The 24,642-nt window shown below is 36.3% G+C and overlaps 1 non-coding gene across 1 annotated transcript; it reads right to left on the minus strand.

Moving 5' to 3' along the window:
- Positions 1-773: 773 nt before the first annotated feature.
- LOC141688575 (small nucleolar RNA R71) lies at positions 774-880 on the minus strand. Its single transcript, XR_012562009.1, has one exon. It is a non-coding gene; the product is annotated as a small nucleolar RNA R71 (small nucleolar RNA).
- Between the last annotated feature and the right edge of the window lie 23,762 nt (positions 881-24,642).

A 24,642-nucleotide genomic window follows, 5' to 3' on the forward strand; every position in this document is an offset into this window, starting at 1 on the left:
ATAGCATAATTACTTTTAGATAATCAAACTCAATTTGATACTTGCCTTAGTAGTGAATAATAATCATACATTGTTGCATAAGTGAAAATTATGAATTAAACCAATCTCTATTGGAATCAACTAAACTTAATCTTATACTACTTGTGACCGCGTACACTTGCGTGTTTTTGTGCGAACAAGTTTTTGGCTCCGCTGCCGGGGATCACTGTTAAATTTAGTTTATGTGCTTGTCATCAGTGTCGTTAAAATTCACTGACCCAAAATTATTTCTCTAACCAATTTTGCTTGTGTGTTTCAGGTATTCGAGCGAGCGTGTATGCGAACACGTTCTCAATCTTGTAAGGATAAACTAGAATAAGTAGAATAGAAAGTGATCATTGCAATGGGAGAACCAACAGCAGAAATAAAAACATTGAAAGATTATTCTCAACCGAAAATCAATGACATTTAGTCTAGCATTGTCAGACCAGCCATTGCAGCTAATACCTTTAAAATCAAGCATGGCACGATTCAAATGGTACATAATTCAATCCGGTTTTGGGGAGCTCCAATTGAAGATCCCAATATGCACATTAGGGATTTCATCGAGATCTGCGACACCTTCAAGTTCAACGGTGTTTCCGAAGATGCTGTGAAACTGAAACTTTTCCCATTTTCTCTGAGGGATAAAGCTAAGAGCTGGTTGCACTCTCTACCAACTGGTTCTATTGCGACATGGGAGGATGTTGCTCAGAAATTCCTTACTAAATTCTTCCCTATGGAAAAAAACAATTGCAATCAGGAATGCTCTTACTCAATTTGCACAGCAGTTGGGAGAATCTTTATGTGAAGCTTTGGAGCGCTACAAGGAGATGCTTAGGAAGTGTCATCATCATGGAATGCCTGATTGGATGGTAATCAATTGCTTCTATAATGGATTGGGAGCACATTCGAGACCCATGCTAGATGCAACATCAGGTGGAGCCTTATAGGCCAAAAGCTATGAGGAAACTTATGAGCTAATTGAAATGATGGCCGCTAATGAACATCAAAACCCAACTCAAAGACTAGCATAATGCAAGGTAGCAGGAATTCTGGAGGTGGATACATCTACGGCTATAGCTGATCAGCTAAAGACGTTGAATATGAAAGTCGATTCTCTGACCAACTATGGGGTTCATCAAATATCAAGTGTTTGTAAGCTTTGTGCAGGTATGCATGCGGATCAATGTGCTATATGTAGTGAGTCAGCACAGTTTATTAGCAATTTTCAGAGACCACAACAACCAGTTCATGCCACTTATCATCTTAATAATCGAAACCATCCTAATTTCAACTGGAGCAATAATCAGAGTGGTATGTAACATCCACAACAGCCTTATCAGCAGTTTGGAGCCAAGCCATTCAACCCTCCTCGTTTTCAACAACAGTATGCACCAAGGCAATAATTTCAGCAATCGGTAATGCAACAACAATCTCATGGAAGTGTTGGTTAATTTGCTAATGAAAAATCTGAATTGGAGGAATTGAGGCTAATGTGTAAAAGCCAAGCGATTTTGATCAAAACTTTGAAGAATCAAATAGGACAAATTGTCAATGCGCTGCTGAATTGACCACAAGGAACTCTTCCTAGTGATACGGAAGCTAACCCAGGCAAGAGGGAAGTTAAAGAACAGTTGAAAACAATCACTTTGAGGTCTAGAAAGGTCGCTAACCATCAAAAATCAGAATCTGGAAAATTTTTGGTAGAAGCCAAGCGCGTCTGCGCTCCATACAGGCACGCCCGTGCCTGCCCCTGTACCTTAAATTATTAATTTTTCTGAACACACTATTCCTGAGCGAGATACAGGAGACAAATAGGTGTATTCACCTTCTCCATATCCTGAAAGACTTCAGAAGCAGAAGTTCGACAAGCAATTTGCCAAGTATCTGGAGGTTTTCAAGAAATTGCATATTAACATACCTTTTGCGGAAGCTCTAGAGCAGATTCCGAACTATAATAAGTTCATAAGGGTATTCTATCTCGGAAGTTGAAACTTGAGAAGTTGGAAACTGTTGCTCTAATGGAAGAGTGCAGTGCGGCGCTGCAACAGAAACTGCCTCCTAAACTTAAAGATCCAGGAAGCTTCACGATACCATGCACCATTGGCAAGTTATCAGTCTATAAGTGTTTGTGTGGCTTGGGAGCTAGCATCAATCTGATGCTATTGTCCATCTTCAGGAAACTTGGTCTGCCTGATCCAAAACCTACTAACATGTTCTTAAAACTGGCTGATTGGTCCATCACTTATCTATGAGGTATAGTGGAGGATTTCTTGGTTAAGGTGGATAAACTCATCTTCCCTGCTATTTTGTCATCCTAGACTTTGAAGAGGATAAGAAGATTCCTATTATCTTGGGAAGACCATTCTTAGCTACAGGCCGAACTTTGATCGATGTGCAAAAGGGAGAACTTACAATGAGAGTTCCGGATTAGAATGTCACTTTTAATGTCTTCAACGCAATAAAATTCCCCATAGAAGGAGCGCTATAAAGTAGAGCTGGTCAACTCTGTAGTGAATTCGGTGCTTGATCAATTGCTAAGGTCAGATACCTTAGAGAGAGCCTTAACAGGGGAATCTAATAGTGAAGACAAAGAAGGGGCAGAGCAACTTCAGTTTTTGAATGCATCTCCGTGGAAGAGGAAGTTGGATTTTCCATTCGAATCCCTTGGATTAATAGAGCTGAAAAATTCTTAGGAGCGTCTTAAACCATCTTTTGAAGAAGCTCCCACAGTTGAGCTCAAACCACTGCCTGATCACTTGAGGTATGCTTTTTTAGGTGATGCATCTGCTTTACCTGTTATTATTGCATCTGACCATTCAGGTAGTGATGAAGACCAGCTCTTGCGAATTATGAGAGAGTTTAAATCAGCAATCGGGTGGACTATAGCAGATATCAAGGGAATCATCGCTTCCTATTATAAGTATAAAATTCTGCTTGAGAAAGGAAGTAAACCTACCATTGAACATCAGAATAGACTCAATCCTATCATGAAAGAGGTGGTAAAGAAAGAAATTCTTAAATGGCTGGACGCATAGATCATCTATTCTATTTCAGACAGTTCATGGGTGAGCCCGATGCAGTGTGTGCCCAATAAAGGAGACATTACAGTTGTGGCTAATGAGTAGAATGAGCTCATCCCTACTCGGACAGTCACAGGGTGGAGAGTATGCATGGATTATCGGAAGCTGAATAAAGCCACCAGGAAGGATCATTTTCCCTTTTCATTCATCGATCAAATGCTTGACAGGTTGGCTGGTCATGAGTATTATTGCCTTCTGGATGGGTACTTAGGCTATAGTCAGATTTTCATTGCCCTAGAAGATCAGGAGAAGACCACTTTCACTTGTCCTTTTGGCATTCACTTTCCGTCGAGTTTCTTTCGGGCTCTGTGGAGCACCTGCTACTTTGCAGAGATGCATGATGGCCATATTCTCTGACATGATTGGTATTAATGTGGAGGTGTTCATGGATTACTTTCCTATTTTCGGGTCTTCATATGATGAGTGTTTGCATAATCTGGGATTGGTGCTGAAAAGGTGTGTTGAGACCAATCTGGTGCTTAACTGGAAAAAATGTCACTTCATGGTGCAACAGGGTATCATTCTTGGGCATTAGGTATCTTGCAAAGGGATGGAAGTGGATAAGGAGAAGGTGGGGGTTATTGAAAATCTTCCTCCACCAATCTCAGTTAAAGGAATCCGTATTTTTCTTGGTCATGCGGGTTTTTATCGACGATTCATTAAAGACTTCTCCAAAATCTCTAAACCCTTGTGTAATTTGTTGGAGAAGGATGTTCCCTTCAAGTTTGATGAATAATGTTTAGCTTCTTTCGAGAGTTTGAAAAAGAGTTTGACTACAGCACCTGTTATTACTGCACCTGATTGGGATGAGCCCTTCGAGATGATGTATGATGCTAGCGACTTTGCAGTTGGAGCTGTTCTTGGTCAGAGAAAGAAGAACATTTTCTATGTGGTTTACTATGCTAGTAAAACCCTTAATGGTGCTCAGATGAATTACACTACTATTGAGAAGAAGCTTTTGGAAATTGTCTAAGGGTTCGAGAAATTCAGATCTTACTTGCTTGGGACAAAAGTGATGGTTTACACTGATCATGCAGCTACTAAATATTTGGTCTCGAAGAAAGATTCAAAACCTCGATTGATTCGATGGATTCTCTTGCTTCAAGAATTCGAGTTAAGAATCAAAGACATGAAAGAGGACTTGACACAGGCTCTAGCTAGTGCTTTTCGAGCCATTGGTGTCGAGGTTGATTGGCCAGTTTTTGGAGCTAGCATAGTGTATCCGCCTCCTAATTCTCCACCCGAGGAGGGTGATCCTGCCGACAACTAGGTATGCTCTTACTATCCTTATTATTGCCTTCAATGAGGTCATTGAATATTTTAAGTTTGGGGGTGGTAATTTAAGGATTAGTAATAGTAGAGTCGTGTTCATATATGAATCATATTGCATGTCTAGTGGTAGTTTATTCATAATTTTGCATATTGTTCATATAGGCCATAATTGTTTGCATAATTGTTCATGCTTATTATGCGAGTCCATTTAGTTGCATTTGCATAGCATATAGCATGATCCCGTAGGATGAGCAATATTCGGTTGGTAGGTTGGTGTTGATTTGGGTGTAGTGATGATGAATAGAGGGATGATTAAGTTCTTATGAATTGACTTGCATGTCTAGAAGCAAAACCTATTCACAAGTCTCATCGGGTGCTTCTAGGCTAGATCAGGGCCATATTTGTTTAGTTATTGAAATTTAATCACTTGTTTACATTTGGAATGTTTGCTATTCCCTTGATGACGAAGGAGCACTAAAATATAAATTAGGGGAAATCAGGGATTTCATTTCCAGTTGTTAATAAAAGTTAGGTGTCAAAAGGCTAGTAGCCGCTCATATTTATGAGTAGTCTAGGGTTGGATGAGATGGAGCAGAACGCACTCATTCCAGAAATGAAAATAAAAGAGAAAAAACATAAAAAATGTATAGTATGTGATTATACAAAATTGACCTCGAGTGAGCTCTTTAATACTCGAGCAATTAAGTTCTAGGGGACTTTATTCCTAGTGACCTAAGGCTTGTTCAGTCTGGGATGCGCTAACCTAACGCTCGCTATATGGGTATTATTACATAAGTCTTTCGGGGCATCATCCATTACACGATCAAATAAGCATTTGCTTTGATGTGTTCAGTATTGTAGCATGAATCATTATCTAACTCCAGTGATGATGGAGGTGTTTTAGAGTCCTGGTGTGTTTAGCATTCATTCAACTTATAAGCTTGTGATTGTTTTGGCGAAGAATAGGATATGGTTTTGATCTAGTGTTGGGAGTATATCTGATAAGCAAAGCACACACTCACGCTTCTGTGCTTGTAAGTTAGTGCATTGGATTTAGTCGAGCTCTGTTTAGAGTTATTGCATTCTTAGAGATATTGGCTTATTGATTTGATTATGGTTATTTCGAGGGGATCTTTGCATTGTCATGTATTTGCATTCATTCATTTAATTGCATTCATTCAAGAATTGTAGAGTCTGTTTATGCTTGAGGACAAGCATCGATTTAAGTTTGGGGTGTGATAAGTGGATTTTATATCCATTTAAAAACGCTTCATATCGGCTTAAGTTCATGATTTGACCTCAAGTATGTGGTATTTTTAATGCATTTTATGTTGAATATGTGCAGGGCTTTAATTGGAGGCAGGAATGGACTTCTATATGCTTTTATGTTGATAAGAGATCAGGAATTGAAGTGTGAGCTCTTGCGAGAAGATCAAAACTAGAAACAAGAAATCTGCAGAAATTTTCCAGAAGCCAAGCGCGCCTGCACTCCTTACAGGCGCACCCACGATAGGTCGGGCAAACAGAATTCTGATTTTAGTACGTTTTGGATATTCTGAGCGGCCAAGTCAACCTGGAGCATATAAATAAAGAAAAGGAGATGAACTAAACAAGGAGAAAAAAGGAGAACTCTGAAAAACCAAAAGCACATTAGATGGCTAAGAAGAAGAAGATTTAGTTCTACATCGTTCTTTTGTATTCTTCTAACTAGGCGATACTTTGGATGCTTGTTTCAGATTTGTTTTCTAAACCTTAATACTTTAATGTTCTCTTGTAATATTCAGAACCTTTTTACCATCATGTTTTCTTTGGAACCCAAGATGACGAGCAATTCCATTATGAATTAATCGTTATCGTGGGATTCTAATGGATTTATTTTAGAGTTTAGTAGTTGATTACCTAATGTTTTCAGTGTGTGATGAATTGTAGATTTCCTAGTATGGTTGTGCTTAATCTTCTTAGATATGTAGCTAACATCTAAGTTGTTTGTTAATCTCTATTGAATGCGAAAGTGGATATAGGGGTTTAGAACTTACAATGCTAGTATAGGTTTATGGATATTTTACATGCATATTTCGTAGTATAATTTTAACCATCTTACACTGCCCTATGTGATCTCAATGGATAACCTGCTCTTAAACCGTTATATTTTCCAATATTATAGACATATAGGGTCTAAACATAATTGGTGTTTGCCCAGCTTCTATCTAATTTGTGGATGCTGAGTAGTAGGGTACGCGTATATTGAAAGATAGTGTGTACTAATTTCGTGTTGTCTGATTAGTTATCATAACCATCACATACTATGATTAAAGGCATAAACTCTAAAGGAAGTATTTAATGAAGTTAGAATCCCATGTTTTATTTCATATAAGTAACTTGCTTTTTAATCTCTTAGTTAAATCATTCTACCATAATTAGTGTTATGGATTAAAAACTAAGGTATATTAATTGCTGTACTTATTACTAGGGTTCGTGAGCTTCGAGGTTCGATTTGACTGCTCTTGTGTCTCATGACTCGATTTGCCTTAACAAGATGCCTACGTACCTTACTGATTGCCAAGGATCAAGTCAAAAAACGTAGTTCTGATTTGTGGGGTGAGACCCCTTATATAGGTATTGAAAGTCTTTGAGTTGGACTAGAGTTAGGATACTTGGTGGGCAAGTCTCTGAATTAGAATGGACTTTGGAGTCATAAGAGGTAGGAAATTGATTCCTTATCCCATGAGGTTCCTTGGAGGCCAATCTTTCAAAGAATTATATTCCTATTTGGACTTAATTTATCAGCTAATTTATCCCTTATTAATTAATTTAATAATTAATTAATATTAGGGTTTTGGGCCCTTTTTAATGGGCCTAGCTGTCAGCCCTATTCTGATATAATTAATGTGATATTAATTACGCAATCATGATTTATTTTATTCCCTATCATTTGTTCCCCAACTTTTGGAAAACCATAAAAAGATTTCGCAGAAGTTAAGTTCATTCGTTCCCTTTACAGGGTATCATTTTTATGTAAAGTGTGCAGCGACCTACACATTTACAACGATTTGCTTTTATTCCTATTATTTAGAAGTTATCTTAATTTCCAGGAATTTTCCCTTAATTTTGGGATTTTTCCTTAATTTTCTGGGATTTTCCCTTAATTCTGGGATTTTACCTTAATTTGCTGAAATTTTCCCTTAATTTATGGAATTTTCCCTTAATATTCAGGAATTTTCCCTTAATTTTGGGATTTTTCCTTTATTTTCTAGGATTTATTCCCAATTTTCAGAATTTATCCTTGATTTCTGGACTTATTCTTAATTTTCTAGTAATTTCCAGTAATTTCTCATAATTTATGGATCTTATTCCTTAATTTCCAGGGTTTATTCCTAATTTCTAAAAAAAATTCAAAATTTTCATGAAAATTTTAAGGAATTTCCTTAATTTCCATGATTTCCCCCCTTTTTTCTTTTTTCTTTTCTTTCTTTCTTTTTCCTTTTTTTATATATATAATTCGATCAGGAATCCCATTCGACCAGGATCCTGGTCGATTAACCCCTATTATGCCCTGGTCGAAGGCGTTTTCGAGGAGAATCTGTCGACGACGATTTCTGGCCGAATTTTAGTCAGGATTTTTCCTATTTTGTTTAATTTTTTTTGTTTGACCCTGATTTTGACCGAATTACCCATCCATTTTATCCTGGTCGAAGCCATTTTCGAGCAGAAGTATTCGATCAGGACCTGGGCTATTTTTTTTGTCAACAAATCTTTTTGGGTCGGGATTTTTCGATCAGGAACCTGACCTATTTCAGTCAGGATCTTTCTTACTGAACCAATCTTTGGCCGAATAATAGGTCACTATTTCTTGGTCGTGGAGATTTTTGACCAGAGAGGTTCGATCAGAAATATAGTACAAATCCTGATCAAATTAGATCAGGAATTTTTATAACAATGTTTATATATTAACGATTTTATCTTACCGATGCTACAATCAGTCAAAGTATGGCTATCAAAGAAGTTCACCATAAAGGACTTGGGAGAAGCATCCTACATTCTCGGTATGAAGATCTATAGAGATAGATCTAGAAGAATGATAGGTCTTACCCAGGGTAGATACATCCAGAAAGTGCTTAAAAGGTTTAGCATGGACAACTCCAAAAAGAGGTCGTATACCGATGAGCCATGGAGTGTCCCTTTCCGAAAAAATGTCTCCTAAGACACCTGAGGAAAGAGAGCGTATGATTAAGATTCCTTATGCTTCAGCAATAGGATCTATCATGTACGCGATGTTGTGTACAAGGCCTGATGTTGCTTATTCAATTTGTGTGACGAGCAGATATCAGTCCAATCCAGGTGAAGACCACTGGAAAGCAGTGAAAAACATCCTTAAGTACTTGCGAAGGACTCAGGACATTTTTCTTGTTTTTGGTGGTGAATCTGAGTTGAAAATAGAGGGTTATACTGACTCTAGTTTTCAATCAGAAAGTGATAGCAAATCCATGTCAGGGTACGTGTTTACTCTGAATGGTTGTGCGATTAGTTGGAAGAGTTCCAAGCAGTCTACAACGGCTGACTCCACAGCGGAAGCAGGATATATAGCTGCAAGTGGGGCTACAAAAGAAGCCGTTTGGATGAGGAAATTTGTTTCTGAGTTGGGAGTTGTTCCTAGCATTGAAGAGCCTATTATGTTGTATTGTGATAACAACGCAGCAATAGCACAAGCCAAGGAACCTAGGTCTCATAGAAATTCCAAACATGTCCTGCTGCGCTTTCATCTGATTAGGGAGATTGTTGAAAGAGGAGATGTCAACGTCGAGAGAGTTGACACACATAACAACGTAGCAGACCCACTCACAAAGCCACTTTCTCAGAGTCACTTTGATCGTTATAAAGACAAGATGGGCATTAGATACCAGAGTGATTGGCTTTAGTACAAGTGGGAGATTGAAAGAGATATATCCTAAGTCCAATCATGTATGAGGATTTAGGAATAACTTTTATGTAATCTGTTTTGATTTCATTGATATTAATAAAAGACTTGTTTTGTTTTTATTGCGGACTCTATCTATTTAAATGTTTAAATAAGATATACCACAGTTTAGAGTAAAGCTTTTTATGGATTGTGATGAGATCATAATAATGAGACCTAAAAGATGATAACTCTAAACTTAAATAGTTCCTAGTCGTAGGATTAATAACGGGTAATTAATAATCCGCAAAGATCGGTACATACTATGCTTGCTTCATTATGAAGGATGTCTGTTCTCATAGACATTTGTGTGGTGACACTATAGCTAGTATGTAGGTGCTTATTATAGAATAAGTTCACTGAACATGACTCACACAGCTGAACATATGATGGAGTTCACTCACGTGTCAGCAGTTGTTCACATAGTGATAGTTGTACAAGTATCCTTAGACTTGAGGTCATCATAGTCATCTTGTGTACACTGAACTATGCTTTGGTTTAGTTCTTAGTCTCAAGGGACAATTATAAGGGCTCTACTGGGTATAGGAATTTGTACACGAAGATAGTGTATGATCAATAAATGATCTACCCCTTACAGTGAAGGAAGAGAATGTTCAATGCTGATCCACTTATGCTAGTTCAGGAATCTCTGGCCAGAGTGAATGAAATAAGAAAGGAGTTTCTAATTTACATTAAATAGAACTAAGCATAGTGAATGGGAAAGCAAGTGATTAAATAAGATAGGCTTTACACAAGTTCCATGCCTTATATTTAATCATGACATTGCAGGGTAGAAGGAATTGATTGTACGGTAACTACTTACTGAATAGGTTCTTGGTATTCTAAGCAGTGAATTCGTATTATCCGGATAGTCGCGATATGCTGAGAAGTATCCCTCACGATGTAGAATAAATATGATTAATTAATTAATCATATTTAATGAATTAGAGAATTTATATAAATAATAATAAAATAGTTTTATTGTTATTTATTTCTACTACCGGCGTAATATTGAACCTACAGGGTCACACCATAAAAGAGAATGATTTAATGGTGGAGGAATTAATTAATAATGGCTGATAATTATTTATTTATGAAATAAATAATTAATTGGCAAATTTAATAATTGATTAAATGAGATTTAATTGATTATAAATTAGTTAAGAAAAGGTTCTTAGTATTATTAATTAAGAATTTAAATTTTGGAAATTAAATCAAGTGAGAGAATTATTTCTAAAGAGTTTAGAAAAAGGATTAATAATTAAAAGGTGTTTTAATTATTAGTGAGAATAATAAAGGGTTAATAATAATAATATTTTATGGAAAAAATTTCAGCTGAAAATTTTGCCTATTAATATACTATTATAGACCCTATTTTTGCCTCAACCAAAAAGATTTACAAAACCCTAATTCTCTCCATCTCCTCCTCCTTCATTACATCGTTTTCTTGGTGGATACCAGTGGAGTGCTTCACACTTGAGGAGGAGCTGCTAAGGATCTCCGTTCATCATTTTTGGATCGTCATTAAAGACCTCCATCTTTCCATTAACGTAAAGCTTCTTCAGGTAAACATACTGAACTACGAATTAAATATTATTTTTTGAATGGATCCTGCGGAGGGTTTCGGTTTTTTTAAGATTTAAATTTACATTTTCGCTGCGTTTATGTGCTAAAAACCCTTCAAGAACTAAATTACTTTCTTGGATTACAAGTTAAACAAGTTAGTGATGGAATATTCATTAGTCAAACCAAATAAATTTATGAACTTTTAAAGAAGTTTGACTTAATGAATTTCACATCTACAAAAACTCTCATGGCCACTGCCACTAAACTTGAATTAAACACTACTGAAAAGTCTATGGATATTTCAAGTTATAGAGGCATGGTTGGCTCACTTTTATATTTCAAGCTATAGAGGCATGGTTGGCTCACTTTTATATTTAAGGTCTCAAGCAATTTTAAATGCCGACAGAGTTACAAGGGGAAGGAAAAGATTGGTGAGAAGTCAAAGTCAAAGCCTAAAGCTAAATCTAAGAAAAAATCAGCATCTAAAGATTCAGAATCTCAAATACTGATATATCCAATCTATTCAGTAGTTGTAGCTCATGATGATGCTGATGATCTGAAGATTCAAGAAGAAGAAGCAAATTAGTTCCATAAAAAAAGAAAGATGATTCATAGAGCTGATTGAGCTGAATAGTTGCAGAAAGTAACAACCTCTGACAATGCTCAAGTTGTAGAAGAAATAAATGTTGAAGCTCAACCAGTCATAACCTCTGATACTACTAAAGTTGTTGACATTTCAAGGAAAATGCAAGTTGAAGTCATAAATCCTAATTCAAAGGACTTAAACTCTAATATGCCAAAATTAACCTTACAAGAAAAGAAGAAGCTATTATGGGGAAGTAAGACACCTGCACCAATAAGAGATTTTTCTGAGACTATAAAGAAGATCTATAGTGGAAACTCTCAGTCTAGAAGAGCCGGTAGAAGAAGTGGCTTGGGTCTTCCAAATGCTGATTCTTATGTTGCTGATGCTTTGATTCCAAGGAAGCCTGAAAATCTGACAGAGAATGGTGATAATACAAATCTTGAAGAGTTGAAGAAAATTAAATTAGTTCAGATTGTGAATGATCTAGTTGGTGAAAAGCTGATCTATTTTCTAGAGTCTGGAAGAAGGTTGAGGCTCACTCAAGAGCATTTGAAGAATGGACCATGGCAGGAGTTAGAATTCATCACTACTTTACTCAAGGTAACCAACTCTACTACCGCTAAATGGTCTGAATTTTTGAAGAACTTAGTACATATGAAGTAGAGATGAATGACATACAAGTCCAATTATGTTCCAAAGTACATTCATGAATCTGGACATACTGTCGATATGCCTACTGGTGGATCCAAAATGGTTAAGTCCCTAGAAAGAGAAGTTCTTCCTTTCAATCCTGATGGAAAGAAGTTTGGATTTATGGAACTGGATGATTTGGCACTTGGAGAATCAAATCTACATGACCTCAGAGCTGTTGTTTATCATAATGATGAATCTACAAAAGAGCTCAAGGATATCAAGCAGAGAATGGAAATGTATGTAAATGTTCTTAAAAGACAATTACTCAATAAACTCCTTGATGATGCTACAAATTGTACTAAAGTTCAAGACTGAAGATAAAGTTTGGAAGCACTGGATGTATAATAGACTATCTATTTGAATTTCTGCATTTAGAGAGTTTTGACATCATCAATTTAGAACTTTTTCATATTTCATAATGCACAAGTTGGAGGAAATTATTAGAAGAAATTGATAATATCAGCTTATAAACTATCGGAGTTTATTAGGAGCATTTGATATTAGAGTTTAACAAAATGTGACATCATCAGCATATGTCATCAGCATTTGCTAATCAGTTAATAAACATCAGTACTTAGTCACTACAACTAAAGATCAGGAGATATCAAAGAAGGAAATGGTTTGCAGAATTGCATTTGGTGAAGGACTTTACCTCTAGTAGCAATCAAATTAAGGATATATTTTATGATTCCTTATTATAATTCAATATGATTCCTTATTTAATTGTGTAGTTGTGCAGTATATAAGCACAAATTAGGTTAACAATTTATGTGTCGTGTTTTGATATATCTTTTGTGTAACCTAGCAGCTCTCAAGGAAATTTGTTCATCTTTTGAGAGATCAGTTTGTAATCAGTTTTTATCATTCAATACAAAATTGTTTATACTGTTGAGTACTTGATTTGATTTATCTGCATAAACTGTATTTATCCCCCCCTCCTTCTACAGTTGTATTAAGGACCTAACAGACAACACCACAAATTGGATGACTCATTTTATCAACTACATGGAAAAGGGAGAACTTCCAGAAGATAAAGGAAAAGCTCAAAGTTTATAAGTTAAGGAAGCTAAGTTTTTTCTTGAAGAAGGACTACTTTATCGCCGAACCTTCTCCCCTACCCTGAAATGTGTCGGCTCGACAGAAGCTAGTTATTTTTTAATGGAGGTTCATGGCAGAATATGTGGAGATCATATATCTATGAAGGATCTAGCTCATAAGATCATAAAACAAGGCTATTACTGGCCCACCATTGACCAGGATGCAGTGGAGTTTGTGAAAAAATACAATTAATGTCAACTCTTCAACAATATATCTTGGATCAACCCAGTCCTACCCTCCTCAGTGTTGTCTCCAATCCCTTTCGCTGTTTGGGGTATACATATCATGGGGTCCTTTCCCCGGGCTAGAGGAGATCTGAGATACCTATTAGTTTCAATCGACTACATGACTAAATGGGTAGAAGCAAATAAAATAAGGACCAACCAGCAGGACTGTATAAAGTTCATATATAATATCTTGATGAGGTTCGGGTTCCCGAGTGTCCTAGTATCAAACAATGGGACACAGTTTGTCGGATCAGAGTTTGAATCCTATCTCCAGGAGTGCGGGATCAAACACAAAAAATCATCAGTAGCATACCCCCAGGGGAATGGACAAGTAGAAGTCACAAATAGAATCATGCTCTAAGGCATCGAGAAGAGACTTAGAGAAAGTAAGAGCAAATGGCCAGAAGAATTTCCCAATGTGTTACGGGCCTACAGGACTAGTCCCCGGACAATCACATGAGAAACTCCTTTGAGGCAATGCTGCTAATCGAGGTGGGATCCTCTTTTCTCAGAGCAATAAACTTTGATAAAATAGCTAACGAGGAGGGAGTCAGAACAAACATTTAGCTAATTGATGAAGTCCGGGAACAAGCTATAGCAAGGATGGAAAAATACAGGGAGAAAATAAAGGAACATTTTAGCAAGAAGTACAAGGTCAAGAACTTTCAATTTGGAGACTTGGTACTTCCAGATATAGAGGCCTCGAATCCTACCCACACTGGAAAGCTAATGCCTAAATGGGAAGGGCTATATAAGGTAAAAGATATTTTAAGACCAGGAACTTACAATCTAATGAACATGGATGACTGCGAGGTTCTCAACACCTGGCATGGACTCAGGCTTCGAAAGTTTTACCAGTAGCAAAGAGAAAGCAACCACATCAACCAAAAACTTGTAGCCTATGACAAGAAACCACTTTATTACTCCACATCTTGTATGAAGCAAATTTGAAATTAATGAAATGTATTTCTCATTTCTACTTAGCAATTATTTAAAAGCATCCATCGAAGACCCAATGATTAATTTATCCGGGCAATAGCTAACAAAAGCAAAAGAATACTTAGAAATATTTTTCTAAGGAAAAAAGCAACCCTAGTCCGGGGTCATGCTTGAACCCAAACTAGAAGCATTTTTCATACTTAGAAATATTTGTTGGGTTTCGAGCACATAAACGCAATGGAAGCAGTAATTAAACACGTGAAAAATTAGAATTTTCGAAACCCACCGCAGGATCCATGCGAAAAATAGATATTTAATTCATAGATCAGATTGTTTACCTTAAGAAGCTTTACAAATTGGTTGACTAATGGAGATCCAAAGCTTGTTCAATCACTACGCATCCCGCTCTCGCGATCTACGCTCTATCGGTATCCACACGAATGTTTGAACTCAAGGATTGAATGTGTACTAGCACAAACTCATTTCTTCTTGCTCTCTCCATCTTCTCTCTTGGTGGCTAGGGTTTTAGTAAAAGTCTTTCACACAAAATCAGCCACACAAGAGATATTATATAGAGAGTAGAAAAAGAATTATAACTCTTAACTAATTAAGAGTTATTATTAATTCGAAATTCCTATTTGTATAATAATTAAGTCACACTTAATTTTTTAACAACTGAATTTCGTAATTAATATTAGTAAATTTGAATATCAATATTTATCTAATTAATTAAGTCATACTTAATTAATATTATAAATAATTCGAATTACTTTAATATAATTTAAATTCAATATAAATTAAATAATCCTTCAAGCATTCTTCGTGTGTGACCCTATAGTTTATTATTATGTTGGCAACAAATTTTAAACCTAAATTAAAATCGTAAACAATGAGCGACATCTAGTAATACATCATTGCTACCCAAGTAATAATAATTGAATTGGTGATCGATTAAACTTTTCATGAATAATGTACAATGTAATATAATCCTTTTAACCAAATATTATAGATTAAACTAGAGGCATGTAATGTGTCATCCTCATCATAGGTTAATCTAAGTTTCCTTGATCAGTGAGTAGACTATCATATCAAATCAACATTTGAGCGTGGTTACGCATTTCATAGTCTAGCTCACACAAGAGGCCAATAATATCACTCCTAAAATAGGAGGGTTAAATCCCATCTAGATCATTCATATATCTCATACGATTCATAATGTACCCAATATCCACTTTTATCATTATTCGGTCACTGATAACTTTTAATGGAATTAATGTATATTAATTCTCGTATAGAAATATAATGACTTCAGGTCTAAGGACCATTACATCATTATCACTGTGAGAATTACTTATAATACAAAAGACATGTAGAATCTCACATTGCGTCTGTCCAGCACCATGTACATATACATCTGCCTGTGTTTTTGACTTTAGTATCATCATACCTATGATCAATGAGATGTGATCATCAGTCAACAAAAATACCAGTCTTAATGCATTATTATTGTCCCTTAATAATAATAATCCACTAGGGACCTTTAGGAATATTGATACTATTCTCATAATCTCATTTCTAAGTCACGTACTTAGAGATATAGAATTACATATCATATTCCAAGGATATTTATTAATCTAACATTTATATCGCAGTAAATTAAGAATTAATAAATTATAAAGCGAATAATCGATAGAACATAAACATTAATAATCCTAATGTCTTAAAATAAAATATCATAGTGTTGTCTCTAGGGCACAACCACAAATAATATTTTATAAGGCAAATAACAACCCTAGTCCGGGCTCATGCCCGAACCGGGACTAGAAGCTTAATTCATACTTAGAAATATTTTTCTAAGCCAAAAAACAACCCAAGTCCGGGCTCTTGCCCGAACCCGGACTTGAAGCATAATTCATACTTAGAAATATTTTTCTAAGACTAAAAAGTGACCCTAGTTCGAGGTCATGCCTGAACCCGGACTAGAAGCGTAATCCATACTTAGAAATATTTTTCTAAGGCTGAAAAGCGACCTTAGTCCGGGATCATGTCTAAGCCCGGACTAGAAGCACTATTCATACTTAGAAATATTTTTCTTAGACTAAAAAGCAACCCTAGTCCATGGCCATGCCTGAACCCGGGCTAGCAGCATTATTTCACACTTAGAAATATTTTTTCTAAAGCTGAAAAGTAAATCTAGTCCGGGGTCATGCTTGAACCCGGATTAGCAACATTATTTCTCACTTAGAAATATTTGTTCTAAGGCAGAAAAGCAACACTAGTCCGAGGCCATGCTTGAACCTAAACTATTACCATCATATTGTACTTAAAATATTTACAAAGGAAAAAAGGAAACAACAAAACAATGATAAGAACTAAAGCCAAATAGTAAACAAGAAAATCCAGACCAACATATGGAAGAACACAAAGTATAAAACCAATACAAGAAAGAGATAAAAGTTTTACAATATGGATATCAAATCAAGGTCAATACTAGAGAGATCAACTTAAGCATCTGGAGCAGTTGCAGGAAGAAAGCTTGGGCATGGACTATCAAAGGGTTCCGGCTCTCCAAGTCCGGCCTCGATATCCTATTTAGCTTTGATGAACTCCCGACAAAAGCTACCTCAGTCGGCCTCCAGATCAGTCTTGAGGTGTTTCTCAGCAACGACCCAGCAACGGGAAACTTTAGGAGCACCGACCTGGGCAATCTCCCTATCATACTCTTCATACTTTTTATAAGCTTCGATTACCTCGGCCTCCGGCCTTCTCTCTAACAGCTGCCTCTAGAGCTCAGCAAGCTCGAACTTCATCTCTCCGGACTCTTTCTCGGCAGTCTCAGTCCAAATTGTCAGTTCATCCAGATGCTTGTTCAACCCAGAAAGAAAAAGATCCTTCCTCGATATATCATCCTTCAAATTCACATGCTCCTTGTTCTTCTCAGCAATGAACTCCCAGACATGCTTGAGCTGGGAGTGAGAGATAGCAGCTGCCCCGGCCATCGAAGCACCAAGCTAAAAGCAAAATAAACAGACTTAAGAATAAGTCAAGGAAAAACTTAAGGCAAAAAGTACTAAACAAGGCAGAATAATACCTGGCCCCAGAGCCTCGTACAATATTTCATAACGGCATCGAAGCCGACCCTGTTCATCTCACGCCACTCTAACTCTGAGGGGATCTCATCCATGAACTGAACAATTCTTTCATTCAGTTTTGGGGCCCTCTTCGTCGAACCTTCTTGCTCCAAGCCCTTCCCTTTATCTTGAACCGAGCCAATACCCGGACTCGTTTGAGACTTACCCGTAAGGGGTGGCTTTGAACCCACTGTCCGGAGCCGCTTATTTCTCTGGGTGTCCTCCACCTCTGGAACTTCACCCAAAGGCTCAATCTCCTCTAGATTATCAAACTCATCAATATTATCAACCTCAACAGCAGGATCAGATCTCCGATTCTCCTCAGCTGAGTCCGGATTTTACACAATATTAGTATGAGATCCCTCCTCAGGGTATGGCTGGGATCCAGATCCATCCAATAGGATCTCAGACTGATTCTGCATTTGATGATTTAAAGTCAGCTAGGTACACATTTCCTTTTCTCACTCCAGTGAGAACCACTTTGTTGCTCTTTTTGTTTCTCACAACACATGCTTCAGAATTGAAGGTAACTGAGTTGCCATTATCACAAAGCTAGATGATACTCAACAAATTATGCTTGAGACCATCCACTAGGGCAACCTCTTTAATGATGACATTATCTTTTGAAATCAAGCCATATCCCACAGTATAACTATAACGACTCGTGTATTTTTATTTTATTTCTAATACTTGGAAGTGTAATAAAAGTTTAAGTAAATAAATAAAAGATGTGTATTGATTTTGGCAGCGGTTATTGATTGTTATTTACTTAATTATGATTTGTTGCTATGTGGAATTAAATTGTGTGATTTATTAGTGAGTTACATGATTTTATTTTTCTTGTAAAAGTGATTTTATGGTAATTTTAATTCCATAAATATTTGGGTTGTCTTTAAAATTGGTTTTCTAATTTTATAATTTTAATAATTATTTTCGGGACTTTATAAAATTGAGAAATCAATATTTTGTTAATTATTCATTTTTAAATAATTTCCTGAGTGTGTTAAATGCTAAAATCCATATTTAATTATGGGAATCTTTAAAAATTATGAAACTTATAATTTATTAAGTTCGTATTATTCTGAGAATTTTAAAATTATTTTGGAAATTTTCGGGAATTGTTTTACCCGCGCGTCGTTTCGTTATTTGTTACAAAACGGGTATAAAGCGTACCTTAAAAATTGTTTAAAATTTTTGGAAATTTATATTTTTATTTATTTTGGGATATTTATAATATTTTAGCGCTGTTTTCGTAATTTTCGGAAATTGTTTTGCATGCATCTCAGTCCGTTAATTATAAATTTTGGGACAAATCGAGACTCAGAACCTCAGTGATTATCCTATAAACTACGTGTCAATTCTATAATTAGAAGAGTACACGTGTTTGTTGCTGGTGTTTAGTTGCAATCTCTGTTAAAAAAAAATAAATAAATAAAAACCAAACCCCCCCGGCTTTGGCTGCACGCGCCTCGTCTCTCTCTCTCTCTGTTCATTCTTCTTTCAGTTTCTCTGTTTCTTTTTCTTTCTTTCTTCCGTTTCTTCCCTTCATCTCCGGCGTTACCTTCGGTGGTGCTAATTCCGGTAATACTCCCGGCTTGCTTGCTTCAGTTCTGTTGTAATTGATTGGCTTGCATGTATATATACATGTATGTATATATCTGTGTGTGCTTTTGTGTTGTGATGTGTGTGCGTCCGTGTGTGTTGGTGTCGGGTGTGTGTATGTGTGTGTGGCGGTCGTGAGGCCGTGCGTGCGATGGGGAGTGGTGGTTGTGCTGTTGTGGTGCGGCTGTGTTCTTTGTTGTTGGGCTCCCTGTGTTGTTGGGCTTGCAGATTGGCCTTATTTTGGGCCTTTACTGTTGGGCCAAATTCTGCAGTTGGGCTTGATGATTATAACTTTTAATTCTTATTTCCTAATTTCTGCAGGGTTTTGATTAATATTCATGATATTAATTATTTGTGCGGAGTAATTTTAAGGATTAATCGGTGAAATTTTTGCAATGGAAACCCGAGAATTTATCGGGTACCCGCGAAATTTTGCCGCCGTCCGCGATGACTCTTTACGAGTGGACGGTGGACGGTGATGACGATGCTCTGAGTCCTAAATTTTATAAATAAATAAAATGATTTTTCATAAAATATTTCCGGATTTAAATAATTAATTGTGATTAGTGTTGGGATGTAAGGACGAAGTATTATTGTGAATTGTGTGATTGTTGATGTCGATTGCAATCGACGGGTAGTCTTATAAATAAATAAGATGCTGCCAAAATTTCCTAAAAATATGTTCGAAAATATATATTTATGTGTTATCTTAACAATATTTCCGACTATGTGACTATGTGATTACATGTTTGTGTGTATAATAATAATAACAGTCGGGTTGTCGGATTTGGGTTATTAGGATTTGAGGATATCAAGCATGTCGGTATAACTAATTAGGGTATTCTATAATTGTAGATCCCAATCGAGTCGTTCCAGGATCGAAGTCAACGTGAAAGCTATTAGGGTTTGTAAAGTGTTGCAAGGCAAGTACCCCTGACCATTCTTTTATGGTTCAATGTATATGAATAGCTAAATGTTTATTCTAGTAATGGAACAGAAATGTTTTAAGTTACGTATCCCCTGTATGTATAAAAATCATTGTTTTCGAATTGTTTTGGGGAAAAGTAACTTCGAAAGGTACCTGTCTCCAATGAAATGATTTGTGAAACGGATTTTATATGTGTGCTAGCTAGATAAATGATTTTGAAAATGAGATAGGTACAAGTGTTTTTGAAAACTGGATAAAACGGTCAGATATGGGATACATTAGGGCCAGAGTAGGCCTATTGAGGTGGCGTAAGAGGCTAATTCAGTTGCGCGCATTATAAAACCGATTAGTCCAGCAGGTCAGAGACCTAGCTAGGCTCTGAGTTCCGGAACAGGTAAATGGAATGGCAGTTAGAGCCGTCTGGTGTTGATAGCCTGATCAGCTGTCTTCACATATCCGCTATGTATCTAATTGGGATTTGTGAATTATATGAAAGCATGATTTATTGATACAACGGTTTTTATAAAATGATTAGCATGCTAAAATTGGACTCTGGTATTACGCAGCACACTATAATGTTGTTTTCACAAAGCATGTTAATTAGTGTTATCCAGTTACCTTGATTATCATTATGAAATGTTGATATCATGATTAAAGCTCTGTTTCCATTATTGTTGCATTATAGTTTTAATCTGTTATTCATATTTGGTACTGCTGAGTGATTATGTTCACCCTTGCAAACTGTTACATATATTTTGCAGATGCCTAGAAGATCTGTCAGACCGACCCGTGTTCCCGCCCCTTATGGACCCGGCTCCTCTGAGGTAGTTTGTATCAGACCATGAGGTCTGAAGAGTTGCTGAATAAAGTTAGTGTGTCATAGATAGTGAATAAAGAGTTTGTAATAATGAGAAACCTGAATTATACTTGAACCTGGATCGGATCTTGGTTTGGGGTCAAGTTAGTATATTCTATTAATAATAACTCTGTTGTTATAATTTTTGGGTAATTGTGTTTAGTGACATCAACTCCTGACCCCGGGGTTGAGGCCGTCACAATAACTGTTAGGTTACACAACACTGTAGAAGAGGGTTGAATACAGTGTATAATACAATCAAATCGATTTAAAGCACAAGTAACAGAAAACAAATGTATTCGATATAATAAACTTTGTTACAATGGAACTGTTCTCTCTCATTGATGAACAAATATCACGAGAGCTGCTAGGTTACAATATATGATCTTCTCGATGATCGTAACTCTTATAGAGTAAATCTATGTTTGTGTTTATATAGACACACAGTTACAAGATAACTTCTAGTTGATATGGAATATAATTCTGTCTCTTAAAATATATCAACCAGATATCTTATATAATTATTCTAGTCCTCGAACTCTTTCTATGCATATCTTATTCCATATTAGTTTCGATCTTCTTTCTTGTAAATCAGCTTCCTTCCTTAACTGTTAGTCCTCCAGTACTTAAGTTCTGATATCCATCTTCTAATATTATCTTCTGATAATCTAAGTCCTGATATCCTTAAGTACTGACTTCCAGTAAGTCCTGATTTCAGTAAGTACTGATATTTCCTGTTAGTTAAGATCTAAAAACTAAACATGAAACATATTAGACATGAGATCTCAAATATATCCAACAATCTCCCCCAACTTGTAATTATGCAGGAATGTACAAGTTATTAAATTTGATGATGTCAAAAACATTTAAGATCAAATGCAATAAGAGTTTAACAAGACTATAAATTACAACTTATAAAACATCCAGCTTTACCAACATCACTGAATCAATCTGAATCCATAATGATTCTTAATAAAATCATTTATCAGATTATCTTCACCTTTCTTCAGAACTTCAGCTAACTGTGCTTTGACCAGCATCAGTTCTTCTTCATTACTATCACCAATTTGATAAATTACTGTTCTGAGATCTTGAATGAATGTTCTTTCAAGTCCATCACCAAGTCTGATAACCTTAGGATGTGAAGAGTTTTCATTATAACATAAGCATCTTCCTTTCAGAATAACTTCCACCTTAGCAGAATTTTTCAGCATAGGAATTTCTCTTCCATCACCTCCAGTAATCATTGAACTGCAATGAGAAGTCTTTGTACCGGAGATTCTGAATAGATCTCTTATAGCCTTCAAAATATATTTTGATCATCTTCTTGTAACATCAGATTTAACTTCCAGAAGATAATGAATATGTTGAAGTTCTCTAATTGACTTCTTTAATACATCAGTATCAGCTAATCTATAAGTCCTTCCATCATTGAGAAATAAGATAAATTTCTCTTTTAGATTCTCCTTATCATGAGCATTTATCACAACTTGAGCAGAAAACACCTTGTCAAGGTGCCTTTGGTTGATTTGTTCATATGGTTTGTCTGTCAATATGAAAGGATCTCCTAGAGTAACCTCTACTCCGGTTTGAATCTTCTCTTCGTCAGAACCTAATCCAGCTCTATCTCTAGGTTTCTTGGCTTTTAACCCAAATGTAGCAAGTTGATTAATCATGAGATTGGATTTTGGTTCAACTGGAGTAACTTTCTTCCATAACAGCTTCTTCTTATCAACAATTGTCAATTTATTCAAATCAATTTGAGTATTGTCAGCAGTTGATGTCTTGATAGCTTGATCAGAATTTGTTGTTTCTTCTGTACCTTCTTGTCCTTTATTATGAACAACAACTTGAGCAGTGTCAAAGGTTGTTTTAGAATCTTCACTTATCTTTCTTCTTTTCAGAATTTGTACAGTTTCATCTTCAACAAGATTATCATCGGATACTTGAACCATTTTACACACTGGTTTCATCAGATCTTGAGAAGTTTTCAAGTCCAGTGACTTGGTTGGTTCATCAATTTTTCCTTTCCCTTTGTCTTTGGGATTACTCTCAGTCTATGATCTAGTATTGAACTTTGAAGTTTCAGAATTTGACTTTTCCTTGATCACAATGCCCTTTTCCTTTGTCCTTGGAGGTTTCTTTGCATCAGAAGCTTTAGACTTAGGATTTGTCTTCTCAGCAGCAAATCTAGCTTTTTCCTCCTTGAGATTTTCTAAATCCATTCCTAGATTGTGTTTCAGAAATAAACTTCTTGCTATCTCCTCATCAAGTTTCTGGATTTTAGAATCTTTGTAATAAATAGTAGTCTGCTTCCCCTTTAACTTCAGAGTTTACAAGAACTTCTGAGAGTCTTCAGATCCTGACTGAATCAGAATATCAGAACTTGACATCAGACTTTGCTTATCACCACTTGACTTCAGTCTTTGAGCATTCACAGCATCAGAACTTGACTTGTTCTGAATATAAGATTTTCCTTGAACTTTTCTTTGACCTCTACTCTTTTCAGAGTTTCCCTGGTCATCAACTTTATCATCCTTTTTCTTCAATTCTTGAGTAGGTGAGCATTTGGACTTAACTACCTTCTCCCCCTTTTTGGCATCATCAGGAAGTAAGAGAGAAAGAAGAAGTTCAACTGAAGATTGGATTTTATCCAATTGAGCTTTTTGAGAAGCTTGATTAACCAGAACCTCAGCAATTTGGGCCTGTTGCTTCTCTTGAGTTTTCTCAATAGCTGTAACTTTTTCAGAAATAGGTCTGATATACCTGTTTTTGTCAAGCTTGAGCACCTGATCGAGCTTATCAGCATGTTCTCTGAGTGTATCAACCTTTTTATGAGTAGCAATATGTAGACCTTGAAGATGTTTTGTAGACAGAGCTGTGGTATTGAGTTGTGTCTTGAAATCAGCATTTGTGAGCAACTCATCAGCTTTTGCAATATACTCTGTCAGAATTTTAGAATATGGAATAAAATCTGATTCATTCCACTTCTTGGTCCACTCAACACCTCTGTGAGTATCCTCCCAAGGAATAGGTGCTTCCCTTTCAATAAATTTCTTCACCAATTCTTCCTTGCCCAGATTAGGTACTAGAGTCTCAACAGAAACACTGTCATCAGAACTTGAGGAAGCTCATTATGTTCTAATAGCTCAACAGTGTGTGAAGCAACTGGAGATTCTGGAATTACATCATCTAAATTCTGATCAGCAGAATTTATCTCCAGAGCTGGTGTCTTTGATGTAGATGGAGCTTCCAGATAAAGAACTTCAGGTATATTCAAATTATGAATATCTATTTCTGAATTATCAGTTTGTTCTTTAGCTTCATCTGTAGCTTTAATAGGAGAGACATGAGGGGTAAGAACTGTGTCATTAGCAGTGTCTTTGGCTTGAGCTGGAAGGGCTTCAATGATAATTGGTTTTTGTGAGATCAGAGATTCCTGATCCCCTTCCTCAGCTTCTTCGGTATCTTCTGATATAGCCTTAGCCAAATACCTCCTCGCCTTCCTTTTCTTCAATCTCCTTGCCAATGAAGGAGTTGCGTCAGCAGCATCAGAATTTACAAATTTCCTTTTCAAAGTATCAGAACTTTGAGCTGCTGTTTCTTTCTGAGAAGTAACATTCTCAGCTTCAATTATCACAGGTTCTGATGCATGAACTCGTGCTTCAAGTGTTTCCTCTTCACTC

This window comes from Apium graveolens, chromosome 9 (genome assembly GCF_009905375.1).
Source record: "Apium graveolens cultivar Ventura chromosome 9, ASM990537v1, whole genome shotgun sequence".
Taxonomy (NCBI): domain Eukaryota; kingdom Viridiplantae; phylum Streptophyta; class Magnoliopsida; order Apiales; family Apiaceae; genus Apium; species Apium graveolens.